The sequence below is a fragment of the Mustela nivalis genome (genome assembly GCF_964662115.1).
Source record: "Mustela nivalis genome assembly, chromosome: 7".
NCBI classification, from domain to species: Eukaryota; Metazoa; Chordata; class Mammalia; order Carnivora; family Mustelidae; genus Mustela; species Mustela nivalis.
In genome coordinates, this window is record NC_139026.1 from 108,188,479 (window position 1) to 108,201,781 (window position 13,303).

General features: G+C 40.1%; 1 protein-coding gene across 4 annotated transcripts in view; it reads right to left on the reverse strand.

Annotated features, from left to right (window-relative positions):
- The window catches only part of NINJ2 (ninjurin 2), a 78,453-nt gene that overhangs the window by 16,193 nt on the left and 48,957 nt on the right, over window positions 1–13,303 (reverse strand). The gene's annotated exons all lie outside the window — the stretch shown is intronic.

Below are 13,303 nucleotides of genomic sequence, written 5' to 3' on the forward strand. Positions count from 1 at the left end.
CAAGAGTAAGACACCGCCGAGAGGATTCGAGACCATGGGGTATGTCTGAAACACCCCCTTGCACCACAGAGACCAAGACAGACTGCACCGGAAGGATGGCTGTTAGCTGAGCCTATTGTGGTGGTCATCTCCCAAGGTATATAAATCAAGCCATCGTGTCATATGCCTTGAACTTATACAGGGAGGTATGTCAAGTATTTCTCAATAAAACTGGGGAGGGGGCAGGTAACAGGGACTTAGACGCACAGAGGTAAGATGGCCATGCAAAGACAGAGGCAGAGATCGGACTTAGCCATCCCAAATCAAAGAAAGCCAAAGATTGCCAGCATCCACTGGATGATACAAGAAGTAAGGAAGGATTCTTCTCTAGAGCCTTTGGGTGGGAGCAAGCCCGACTGACACCTTGATTTTGGACTTTTAGCCTCCATTTTAAGTAAAATTAAATTATCTTTCTGGGGAAAAAAATCCTGTATGCGAACAGCCAAATTAATTTACAAGAGAGTAAAATGGGGGAGGGGAATTCATATTGTGAATGGATTTCCGAAGACTCCTTTCAATCGCACGCTTGATGAATAATTTTCTTTCTTTTTTTAAAAAGATTTTATTTATTTATTTGAGAGAGAGTGGGGAGAAGGCAGAGGGAGACAGAGGGGGACAAGAAGACTCCACACTAATCATGAGCCCAAAGTGGGACACAAACTCTCAACCCTGAGTTCATGACTTGAGCTGAAACCAAGAGTCCACTGTTTAACCCGCTGAACCACCCAGGTGCCCCAAATATTTTTCTAATCTTAGAGGGAGAAAAGCCTTTATAAATATGACAGGAAATCCAGAAACCATAAAGGATCAATAAATTTGACTGCATAAAATTAAAACTATTGGAATGCATAATAATAATAATAATAATGGTATATACGACTTTAGTGCTTATTTCACGCAAGTGCTAGGATGAACACTTTATATGCCTACACTCATTTCATTCTTGTAACAACCTCATGAGCTAAGTGTTGTTCTGATTCTTCAGTTTACAGACATGGAGCAAGAGGTTGAGTAACGAAACTATGGTCATTTGGCTCGTCTGTTGGCGATGAAGCTGGAGTTGGCCTTCAGACCCCGTGCGCCAGCCACTCCCTGCATTGCCACCATAAATGTCAGAAGACAAAGACAAATGAGAAAAACGATTGCAACACATAGGACAGATGACTGATTTCTCTGATATACACAGAGGTCTTTAAAGTGAACCCAACAGAAAAATAAAGGATGCTAAACAACAGGTCACTGAGGAAGCAGATGGCTGAAGTGTGCACACACACCCATGCCCGTGTGTGTGCCCGTGTGTGTGCGCGTGTGTGCGTGCGTGTCCCCATTACGCTGGTTGCAAAGATTTAACTGGCTTGATAACATTCAGTGTTGGTGATGATGTGGATAAACAAGCATCTTCATACACGTAGTGGAATGCAAACGTAATTTACTACCAAATGTACCCAGATCCCTACACTCTTTTCTGAAGGACAATTTGGAAATTATCTATTAAAATTTAAAATATTCTCATCCATTTACCTAATAAGTGCACTTGTGGGAGTTTCTCTCACAGAAAATGGTCTCCAGAGTGCATTTCATCCACCAATGAAATATTATGTATGTCTTTAAAAAAACAATGAGTTAAGGGTGTGTGGGTGGCTCAGTCATTAAGTGTCTGCCTTCCACTCAGGTGGTGATCCCAGGGTCCTGGGATCGAGCCTGCATCAGGCTCCCTGCTCGGTGGCGGGAAGCCTGCTTCTTCCTCTCCCACTCCCCCTGTTCGTGTTCCCTTTCTCCTGTGTCTCTCTCTGTCAAATAAATAAATAAAATCTTTAAAAAAATCAAAAGAAAAAGGATGAGTTAGAACCTTATGCATAAACATGGCAAGATATATAAAACATACCTAGTGGAGGAAAAAGTCATTACAAATATGATTATGATCTTGTATTGATACAAATTAAACAAAAAATTCAGACTATCTGTTTTAGATTACTATACATTTGTAAAGCACAGGAAAAAATATGGAAGGAATTTGTGTCACAATAAGGAATTTCCCTAAGTTATATATTTTCCTAATTTGAATTTTTAAAGAAATCTCTCTACACCCAGGGTGGGACTCGAACTCACTAGCCAAGAGATCAAGAGTTGGACACTCTACCAACTGAGTCAGGTACCCCCTCAGTTTGAATTTCTAACAACCAGAAGGTCATTCTTTTATAATCAGGAAAAACAGAAGTAAAGATAAAATGTAATCAAATCCATCAATAAATATTAATATAGTATATACAATATACTATATTAACAGAAAAAATTATATAATCATAGTATAATTATATGATCTTATATAATTATAAGTTATATAATCATAATAATTATAATTATAATTACAATAATACATAATATATAATGTAATATTATAATATACAATATGCAGTAATTATATAATATATACTATAATATCATATATAATAATTAGATTTTATAAATATACATTATAAATTAAATAACTAAAACAAATTAGATTAAATAAATTAAGTAAAAATTAAATGTAGATAAAATATTTAGAGATATAAAGATAAAATTGACATCAGTGTTTGTGATAGGGTAGCAACTCCTGTGTATTCAAAATCTGCAATCTTGCCCCAGTGGGATTCAGCCTGAGGATGACTTTTCCGGAATTTTATTTAAGTTTTTATTTATTTATTTGACAGAGAGAGATCACAAGTAGGCAGAGGCAGGCAGAGAGAGAGGAGGAAGCAGGCTCCTCGCCAAGCAGAGAGTCTGATGCGGGACTCGATCCCAGGACCGTGAGATCATGACCCGAGCCAAAGGCAGAGGCTTAACCCACTGGGCCATCCAGGCGCCCTGTACCTTTTTAATTTTAAGAAGTTTTTCAAGTGGCAGAAATTTAACCTTTGTGATGTCTATTAATCTTTTCCTTTGTGATTTCTGTCACTTTTTTTTAGATTTTGTTTATTTATTTATTTATTTATTTATTTGAGAGAGAGAGCCCATGAGCCGGGGGAGGCACAAAGGGAGACAGAGAGAGAGGACCTCAAGCCGACTCTGCATTGAACGTAGAGCCGACTCGGGCTTGATCTCATCACTCTGAGATCAGGACCTGAACCAAAATCAAGAGTCAGATCTATTTTGTGATTTCTGTTAATCTTTCAAATTTATCTTGATAGTCTCTGTTCCTTCTTCCGTCTTTCAATTTTTTACTTTATGTTTTTAAGCCTATTATTAAGTCTGCAGAATTCAGTGTGTATTTTACACTTACACTTACAGCACATCTCAATTCGTACATTAAATTTTCAGAGGTTCAAGAGAAATGTAGTCTTCCCAATGCAATAAAATTGTGGTTGAAGGAGAGCTATTTTACTGGCTTCAGTATTTACATTTTAAATTAATTAAAATTTCATAAAATTGACACAACCCAAATGTCCATGAATGGGTAAATGGAGAAATACAATGCGGTATATCCATATAATGGACCACTATTCAACAATAAAAAGGAACTAAGCCTGGATACATACTACAGTATGAATGAACCTCAAAATACTATGTTAAATGAAAGAAACCAGATTCAAAAGGCTGCAAACTGTATGATTCCATTATTATGAAATGTCCAGAATAGGCAAATCTATTGAGAACAAAAAGCAGATTGCCTGCCACAGGGTGGAATGGAAATTGATAGCAACTGGGCATGAGGAAATTTTTGAGGGTGATGAAAATGTCAAGTGAAATTTTAAAATTCAGTTCCTTAGTTACATTAGTCACATTTTGAGTTGCTCCATAGTCACATGTGGCTAGTGGTTACTGTGCTGGACAGGGCAATTCTAAATATTATAATTCATAAGCCTAATAATTACAAATGGAGCAGTGTACTTTATGAAATTCTTACCTTTATTTTTTTTAAGCTAAAGTGCAATGAAACTGCAAATTAAGCCTTAAATGACCACATGTCATAAAACAGAATACTAAAGCTTAAGTCTCTAAAAACTTGAAAGTTTAGAGGCACCTGGGTGGCTTAGATGGTTAAGTGCCTGACTCTTGATTTTGGCTCAGGTCATGATTTTGAGGTTGTGGGATCAAGCCCCACATCAGGCTCCGTGCTCAGCACAGTCTGCCTGTTCCTCTTCCTCTGCTTCTCACCACCACCCCACGCCCCCCACCCCCACCACACTCAGTCTCTCTCTCTCTAAAATAAATGAATAAATAAAATCTAAAAAAATTTTTTTAAAAACTTGAAAGTTTAAAATAATGCTTTCAATATACATTTATATTCCAAAGAATAAACTAAAAATTCAAATATACAATAGTCAAGACTGCACAGTACTTACTTAAGGATAGACATAATTGATTGATAAAAAAGAATTGAGAGTCTAGAAATAAACGATCATATTTATTGATTTTTAACAAGGATGCCAAGACAATTCAATGATCTTTTCAGCAAATGACACAGGGACAAATGTAAATTTAGATGTAAAAGGATGAAGTTGAAACCTGGCCTCACACCACATACAAAAATTCACTCAATATGGATCATAGAGGGGTGCCTGGCTGGCTCACTTAGTAGAGCATGTAACTCTCTCTCTCTCTTTTTTTTTTTAGATTTTATTTATTTATTTGACAGAGAGAGAGAGAGACCACAAGCAGGCAGAGAGCCAGGAAGAGGGGAGTGGGAAGCAGACTCCCCACTGAGCAGAGAGCCCAATGCGGGGCTCAATCCCGGGACCTTGAGATCATGACCAGAGCCGAAGGCAGAGGCTAAACGCACTGAGCCCCCCAGGTGCCCCAAGCATGTAACTCTTGATCATGGAGTCGTGAGCTTAAGCCCCACATTAGGTGTAGACATTTCTTAAATCAATCAATAATCAATCAATCAACTTAAAACAAACAAAATACCCAAATGGATCATAGACCTAAATTAAGAAACTAATACTGTAAAACACTTAGGAGAAAGTATAGGAGTAAATTTTTGTGACCTTGAGTTGGGCAATGGGTTTTTAGATACAATGCCAAAAACATAAGCAATAAAAGAAACAATAAATTGAACTTCATCAACATTAAAAACTTCTGTGTTTCAAATAACAGCATCAAGAAAGTGAAAAGAAGGGTGCCTGGGTGGCTCAGTGGGTTAAGCCACTGCCTTCGGCTCAGGTCATGATCTCAGGGTCCTGGGATCGAGTCCCGCATCGGGCTCTCTGCTCAGCAGGGAGCCTGCTTCCTCCTCTCTCTCTCTCTGTCTGCCTCTCTGCCTACTTGTGATCTCTGTCAAATAAATAAATAAAATCTTAAAAAAAAAAAAAGTGAAAAGAAAATTCATGGCATGATAAACGTAAAGAAAATAAAAGACCTCAAGACTGTGAAAAAACAAAGAAAATGAGAAGTAGAACTCATACAATGGGAGAACATGATTTACCAATCATGTATCTCATAAGGGATTAATATCTAGCCCATATAAGGAACTCATTCAATTCAATAAATAGGAAGACAAATGATCCAATTAAAAATGACCATTTTCTGAAAGTGCTATATGGACAGCCACAGTTCACATGAGAAGATACTCATAACCATCATCATTAGTTATCATTGCAAATAAATGAGGTGCCATTTCACACCTGCTAGAATGGCTACAACAAAAAGCATTGAAATACCAGCTGTTGATGCAGATGTGAAGAAAATGGAAGTCTCGTTTCTGGTGGAAATGAAAAATGGTGCAGCCACTTTAGAAAACAGCTTGACCGTTCTTCAAAGGTTAAGCATAGAGTTAACCGTATGATCTAGCAATTCCACTCTCGGATACCACCCAAAAGAAAGGAAAACATATTTCCACACAAAAACTTGTACCTGAATGTTCATAACAGCCATGGCAGAAATAACCCGAATGTCCATCAGTCCGTTTGGTCTCAAAACCAAATCAAACGTAGTGTATCTGTACAGTGGAATGTTATCCAGTGATGACAAGGAATGGAGTACTGACACAAGGGATAACACGGATGAACCTTGAAAACATTATGCTAAGTGAAAGAAGCCAGACACAAAAGGCCTCATATTATAGAATTTCATTTATATGAAATGTCCAAAATGGGTAAATCTATGGTGGTAGAAAGTTGAGTAGTGGCTTCCAGGGACTGGGAGAAGTGAGGATAAGTAATCCTGGTAGGTTTCTTTTTCTTCTTTTCTGTCTTTTTTTTTTTTTTTTTCCTTGAGGGAGGGGGAAGAGAGAGAAGAGGGAGAGAGAATCTTAAGCAGGCAACATGTCCAGTGCGGAGCCCAACACAGGGCTCAATCTCACAACCTTGAGATCAAGACCTGAGCTGAAATCAAGAGTCAAATGCTTAACCAACTGAGCCACCCACATGCCCCACTCTCTTGCTTTTTAAAAAAGGTTTATTTAGTTAAGCAATCTCTACATGCAACATGGGACTCAAACTCATGATCTCTAGATCAAGAATCACATGCTCTTCTGGTTGAGTTAGCCAGGTGCCCTCAGGTTTTCTTTTAAAAGTGATGAAAATGTTCTGGAAACAAATGATGGTGTTAGTTGCACAATTCTTCTTTTTTTTTTTTTTTTTTAGCATCTTTAAAAAAAATTTTTTTTAAATTAACATATAATGTATTATTTGTTTCAGGGTATGATTTTCTAAATATATTAAAACCCATTGCTTTAAACAGGTGAATAAGACATATATATATATATATATATATATATATATATATATATATATATTCCCAAAAAGTTGTTTTTAAAAAATCAATTATAGATTTCATAGTTACGGGAATTATGGGAATCAAAAAATATTATGGAATGTAATAAAAGCCATGTTTGCTTGTTTTTTAAGATTTTGTTTATTTATTTGACAGAGAGAGAGATCACAAGTAGGCAGAGAGGCAGGCAGAGAGAGCGGAGAAAGCAGGCTCCCTGCTGAGCAGAGAGCCCGATGTGGGGCTCGATCCCAGGACCCTGAGATCATGACCTGAGTTGAAGGCAGAGGCTTAATCCACTGAGCCACCCAGGCGTCCCAGTAAAAGCCATGTTAAAGCTAAATGCTGGATTAAAGCTCTGCCTTTGGCTCAGGTCATGATTCCAGGGTCCTGGGATCGAGCCCCACATCGGGCTCTCTGCTCAGCAGGGAGCCTGCTTCTTCCCCTCCCCTCTCTCTGCCTGCCTCTCTGCCTACTTGTGATCTCTCTCTCTGTCAAATAAATAAATAAAATCTTTTTTAAAAAATCTAAATGCTCTCATTTGAGGCTCCTGGGTGGCTCAGTAGGTTAAGTATCTGCCTTCCACTCAGGTCATAATCCCAGACTCCTGGGATTGAGCCCCTCATCAGGTTCCCTTCTCAGTGGGGAGCCTGCCTCTCCCTCTCCCTCTTCTGGTCCCCCCAGCTTGTGCTCTCACTCTCTCTTTCTCAAATAAATAAATAAAGAAAATCTTTAAAAAATAAAATAAAATGGAAGAAAAGAGAAATCTGAATATCTTAAATAAATCAACTTCTCAAATTAAGTTGTTAGGTTAACCAACAATAATATTGCTTAATGCAATAATTGTACTGTTTATTTGGCAGAACATTAAGGCATGATAGTTAGGAAGAAAGGAAAAAAGGGGGAAAGCTTGCTCTAGAAAAGAACATGTATTAAATTAGCAGCTCAGTCAACTCTGAAACTGATCTTAGAATAAGTAAGAACGTAATGAATGTGAAGGAAACACCAGAGACTTATCAGGGCAACAGATACGTTATTCATCAAATAAATTTCAAATAACTTAAATAATAATTAAAGGTCAAAAAGAAACAATAAAAACAGAAGATGAGATAGTGATCCTGTAGCAGGGAAGGATTTTCCAAACAAAAAATGTGGGGACACCTGGGTGGCTCAGTTGGTTAAGCATCTGACTCTTGACTTCGGTTCAGGTCCTGATCTCAGAGTGGTGAGATCAAGCCCGAGTCGGCTCTAAGCTCAATGCAGAGTCGGCTTGAGGTCCTCTCTCTCTGTCTCCCTTTGTGCCTCCCCCGGCTCATGGGCTCTCTCTCTCAAATAAATAAATAAATAAATAAACAAAATCTAAAAAAAAGTGACAGAAATCACAAAGGAAAAGATTAATAGACATCACAAAGGTTAAATTTCTGCCACTTGAAAAACTTCTTAAAATTAAAAAGGTACAGGGCGCCTGGATGGCCCAGTGGGTTAAGCCTCTGCCTTTGGCTCGGGTCATGATCTCACGGTCCTGGGATCGAGTCCCGCATCAGACTCTCTGCTTGGCGAGGAGCCTGCTTCCTCCTCTCTCTCTGCCTGCCTCTGCCTACTTGTGATCTCTGTCTGTCAAATAAATAAATAAAATCTTAAAAAAAATTTTTTTAAAGGTACATGGGGTGCCCAGTTGGCTCGGTTGGTTGGGCATCTGATTCTGATTCTTGATTTCAGCTCAGGTCGTGATCTCTGGGTGGTGGGATGGAGCCCTGGGCGGGGCGGGGGTTCTGTGCTGAGCATGGAGCCTGCTTGGGATTCTCTTTCTCCCTCTCCCTCGGTCCCTCTCTCCACTTGTGCACTTGAGCACTCTCTCAATAAACAAACAAATAAACAAACAAATAAAATCTAAAGGTACATCATACAGATATTTCAAATTTATATCCCGAACAAAGACTTACTTAACACGTGTTAAGTATATTTATGACCTCAGTTTTCTAAAGTAAAACAAAGTGCCTTTCTATACCCTGGGCAAAAAACCACAATGCTGAACAGCAAAATGTTGGCAGTTATAGGTCGTGAGCTTATGAGAACTGTTTGGTCCTACTACCTGCATGACCTTAAGCAAGTCATTAAACTCTCTGTGCCTCAAATTCCTCATATGTAAAATGAAAATAACGATAGTATCATCCTGACAGAATTGTTGTGAGGACTAAATGAATTGATGCCAGCGAAGTGCTTACAACAGAGACCTGCATGTGGTCGGCACTCAATAAATCCCAGTATTATATTTCTTTTATTTATTTGACACAGAGAGAGAGAGAGACAGACAGACAGACAGACAGCAAGGGAGGGAACACAAGCAGGGGGAGCACTAGAGGGAGAGGGAGAAGCCTGCTTTCCGCTGAGCAGGGAGCCCAATGCGGGGCTCAATCCCAAGACCCTGGGATCCTGACCTGAGCTGAAGGCAGACGCTTAATGATTGAACCCCCCAGGAGCCCCCCAGTATTGTTATTAATATCATATGTTTCCTTACACATGGGCTGTTGGAGCTTCTATTTGGTGACCCAGGATATTAAGGATTGTAATGCACGAGAACACTGACACTGACACTTACATGTTACAGGAAAGGACATGTGAAAATAGGTCCAACAAATCAAAGAATAAAGATAATGCATATTATTCACATTGTGTAAAGTTTAGGAGTTATCGGGGCGCCTGGGTGGCTCAGTGGGTTAAGCCGCTGCCTTCGGCTCAGGTCATGATCTCGGGGTCCTGGGATCGAGTCCCACATCGGGCTCTCTGCTCAGCTGGGAGCCTGCTTCCCTCTCTCTCTCTCTGCCTGCCTCTCCGACTACTTGTGATTTCTCTCTGTCAAATAAATAAATAAAATAAAATCTCATAAAAAAAGAAGTTTAGGAGTTATCATACAAACGTGATGTACCAGAGTCTCAAAAAAAAAAAAAAAAAAACCCGACCTTGAGACCAAGTGAAATTGGTCTAATATAGGGCCAAGTGAAATTCTTACTTCTCTTGCCAATGACCAAGAAGATTTCATGGATCTTCTTTTAAGGATCATTGCAGCCACAGAATAGAACTTATTGGCTGGAATTACCATGAATAGTCAGCAGTAAGAACTGTTGTAGGAGCCTGTGTCTCTGAAAATAGAGCTAGCCCTGAATGGAAGGTGTGGGTGGGTTGGGGGTGTGGTCAGCTTGGGTGGAATGCTGACTTGTTGTACCCCTCTAGTAGATCACTGAACCCTTCTAGCATAAGGGACTTTCCGCTATCACCAACAGGATTTTCTTTGTAACTCTGGTCTCCTATGGCAGTGGGAGGTCCCCTCCAGAGACAACTTAATCTCTCATACGTAAACACATCTCACAAGCATCTGCAGACAAGCCTTCCGTAGAGAACTGAGCTTGGTCATGGATGCAGAGACCACTGCTGGCATACCGAATCTAGGCACCGAATTGTGTGTGAGCTCACAGACGTTTGTTCCCTGTGTGTGTAGATATGTTCAAATAGTCCTTTGCTAATGACCTGTTTCTAGAATGCCCAGGAATGATTCTAGATTTGGCTACATCCCAGGTGTTTTCACTCACTTCCCCTGGGCATCCAGAGGGTGAGGGCTAGAACCTACGTTTAGAGCCCCATTCTGGCACCCCCTTCTTGCTTTTCCTCTCCAGGGAGAGGGGACCCACAGTGGATTCTGGAGAGAGGCTGAGGTGGCTGCCCGAGCTTGCCTGTGATAACCAGACTGGGCTGTGCCAAGGGTGTGAATGGCGTAGACCTGGCCACAGGCCACCTTCAGAGAAGGAGCTCACTCGTGACTCAGCCTGGGCTTGTAAGAAATGAAGAGAAAGGAAGGCAGATGCTTAAAACATGGTCATCATTGAATCTAAGTATCTAATTGGACTCATTCAAGGTATTCCTAGTGTACACCAGACTGTTAGTAGCAATGATCTCTGGACAACAGAATTAAGGGAAATTTGAAATCCTTTTTAGTATATATCTCTATAATGTTTGTTTTTTTTTTTTGACAAGAATGTATTTTTTTTACAAGCAGAAAAAGAGAAATATTAAAATAAATAGTTAAGGGGCACCTGAGTGGTTCAGAGGGTTAAGCCTCTGCCTTCGGCTCAGGTCATGATCCCAGGGTCTTTGGATCCAGCCCTGCGTCGGGCTCTCTGCTCAGCAGGGAGCCTGCTTCCCCCTCTCTCTCTGCCTACTTGTGATCTCTCTGTCAAATAAATAAAAAATCTTTTAAAAAATAGATAAAACATAAATTTAAAAAGTCTTTCCTGTCTAGTTAATTTGTCAGTGGGTCTCAAAAGCCTTAAAAATGTGTTTACCTTTCGAGGTAGTACTTTTTTTTTTTTTAAAGATTTTATTTATTTATCAGAGAGAGAGGGCCAGAGAGCAAGCACAGGCAGACAGAATGGCAGGCAGAGGCAGAGGGAGAAGCAGGCTCCCTGCCGAGCAAGGAGCCCGATGCGGGACTCGATCCCAGGACGCCGGGATCATGACCTGAGCCGAAGGCAGCTGCCCAACCAACTGAGCCACTCAGGCGTCCCTCGAGGTAGTATTTTTATTTTAGAAATTTATCTTAGGGAAATAATCAGCAATATGTGAAAGATTTAGCTTTACGAATATTCACGAGGATACAAATTATAAGAGCGAGAACAGGCCATAACTAACAATAGGGGGCTGGTTAAAGACTTATGGTATCATCATACTATGTGCTATTAGTATGTTAAATGCTAGTTACTTTAAATGTTATTGTATGAGAATTGTGGTGACAGATACTTAGAGTAGAACACAAGTCATTAACTAAATGTGTGTACTTCATGACACTACGTACATAAATCAACGAGCTCAGAAGTCCATTAACAGATGAATGGATGAAGAAGATGTGGTATGGGGGGGCGCCTGGGTGGCTCAGTGGGTTAAAGCCTCTGCCTTCGGCTCAAGTCATGATCCCAGGGTCTTGGGATTGAGCCCTGCATCGGGCTCTCTGCTTAGCAGGGAGCCTGCTTCCTCCTCTCTCTCTCTGCCTGCTTCTCTGCCTACTTGTGATCTCTCTCTCTGTCAAATAAATAAATAAAATCTTTAAAAAAAAAAAAAGAAGACTTGGTTTTTATACACAATGGAATATTACTCAGCCATCAAAAAACAAAATCTTGTCATTTGCAACAACATGGAAGGAACTAGAGGGTATTATGCTGAGCAAAATAATTCAGTCAGAGAAATACAAATATGTATGATCACTCATACGTGGAATTTAAGAAACAAAGCCGAAGAACAGAGGGGGAGAAAAGGAAAAATAAAATAAGATGAAAATTGAGAGGGAGGCAAACCATTAGAGACACTGAATTCTAGGAAACACACTGAAGATTGCTGGAGGCAAGGGAACTGATGGAGGGATAATTGGGTGACGAGCATTAAGGAGGGCTCTTGTTAATAATAAGCACTGGGTGTTACATGCAACCGATAAATTACTAAATTCTACCCCTGAAACTATAAAAAAAGTTCTGAATTTGCTATGTTTTTTTGCTCTGTTTTGTTTTTTATAGATTTTATTTATTTATTAGAGAGAGAACAGGAGCAAAAGCAGAAGGAGAGGAAGAGGGAGAAGCAGACTTGCTGCCCAGTAGGGAGCCCCACGCAGACTCAGGACCCCAGGACCAGGACCCAAGCCAAAGGCAGATGCTTAACCAACTGAGCCACACAGGCGTCCCTGAATTTGCTTCGTTTTAGAATAAGAGGATATTGATATATCTTATATTCTGTATCTTTGTAATGAAGTAATTACTACATTGGAACCACTATTAAAATTACATGCTATTAAAAAAAAAAAAAAGAAGACTGGGAGTTAAAATGAAAATGTTAGCTATGCTTATTTCTGAGGGGTCAGATTACTGGCTTATTTTGATTTTGTGTTGTCTTCCTGTAATTTTCAAAGATTCCATCATAAACATGTATTACATTGTAGTCATATTGTACAATAAGCTTCTTAATATTGAAAAAATTCTATTCACTGAGAGATGAGAATAACAAAGCTGAATCCTAGAAATTCAGGGGGGCTCGTAGCCCACAAGAATAGGTAGGTGTCCTAGACACAGCGGCAAGTAACCCACTGAGAGGAAGATGCTGTGCTAGGCTTCTTGCCATCTCTAACTCCCACAGCGTTCCTCAGGGTGAGGATTATTATCGCCATTTACAGACCAACAAATGGGTTCAGAGAGGTAAAGGGACCCATCAAGATCTCACAACACATTCTTGGCTTTGCTAGCATTTGGACCCAACTCTCCGCAGCAGAGTGTGGAAAAGTGTCCCTGGGGCTGGCCTGCTGTCTCTCCTCATCAGCGAGGTCAGACTTGCAGCCCAACACGATTGAGTGGGGGACTCACATTCCTAAGATGTCACCCACTGACTTAATGGTGACACTGTTCACATGGCCAGTCTCTGAACATGGGACACCTCTAATGCCAAGGTTTACACAGTTGAGGAAACACCCCACCCCCGTCCTTTGGCCAGACTAGCAGAGGCCTGATGTTCAGCAGCCCTCCCCTGCCCAACTCTGCGG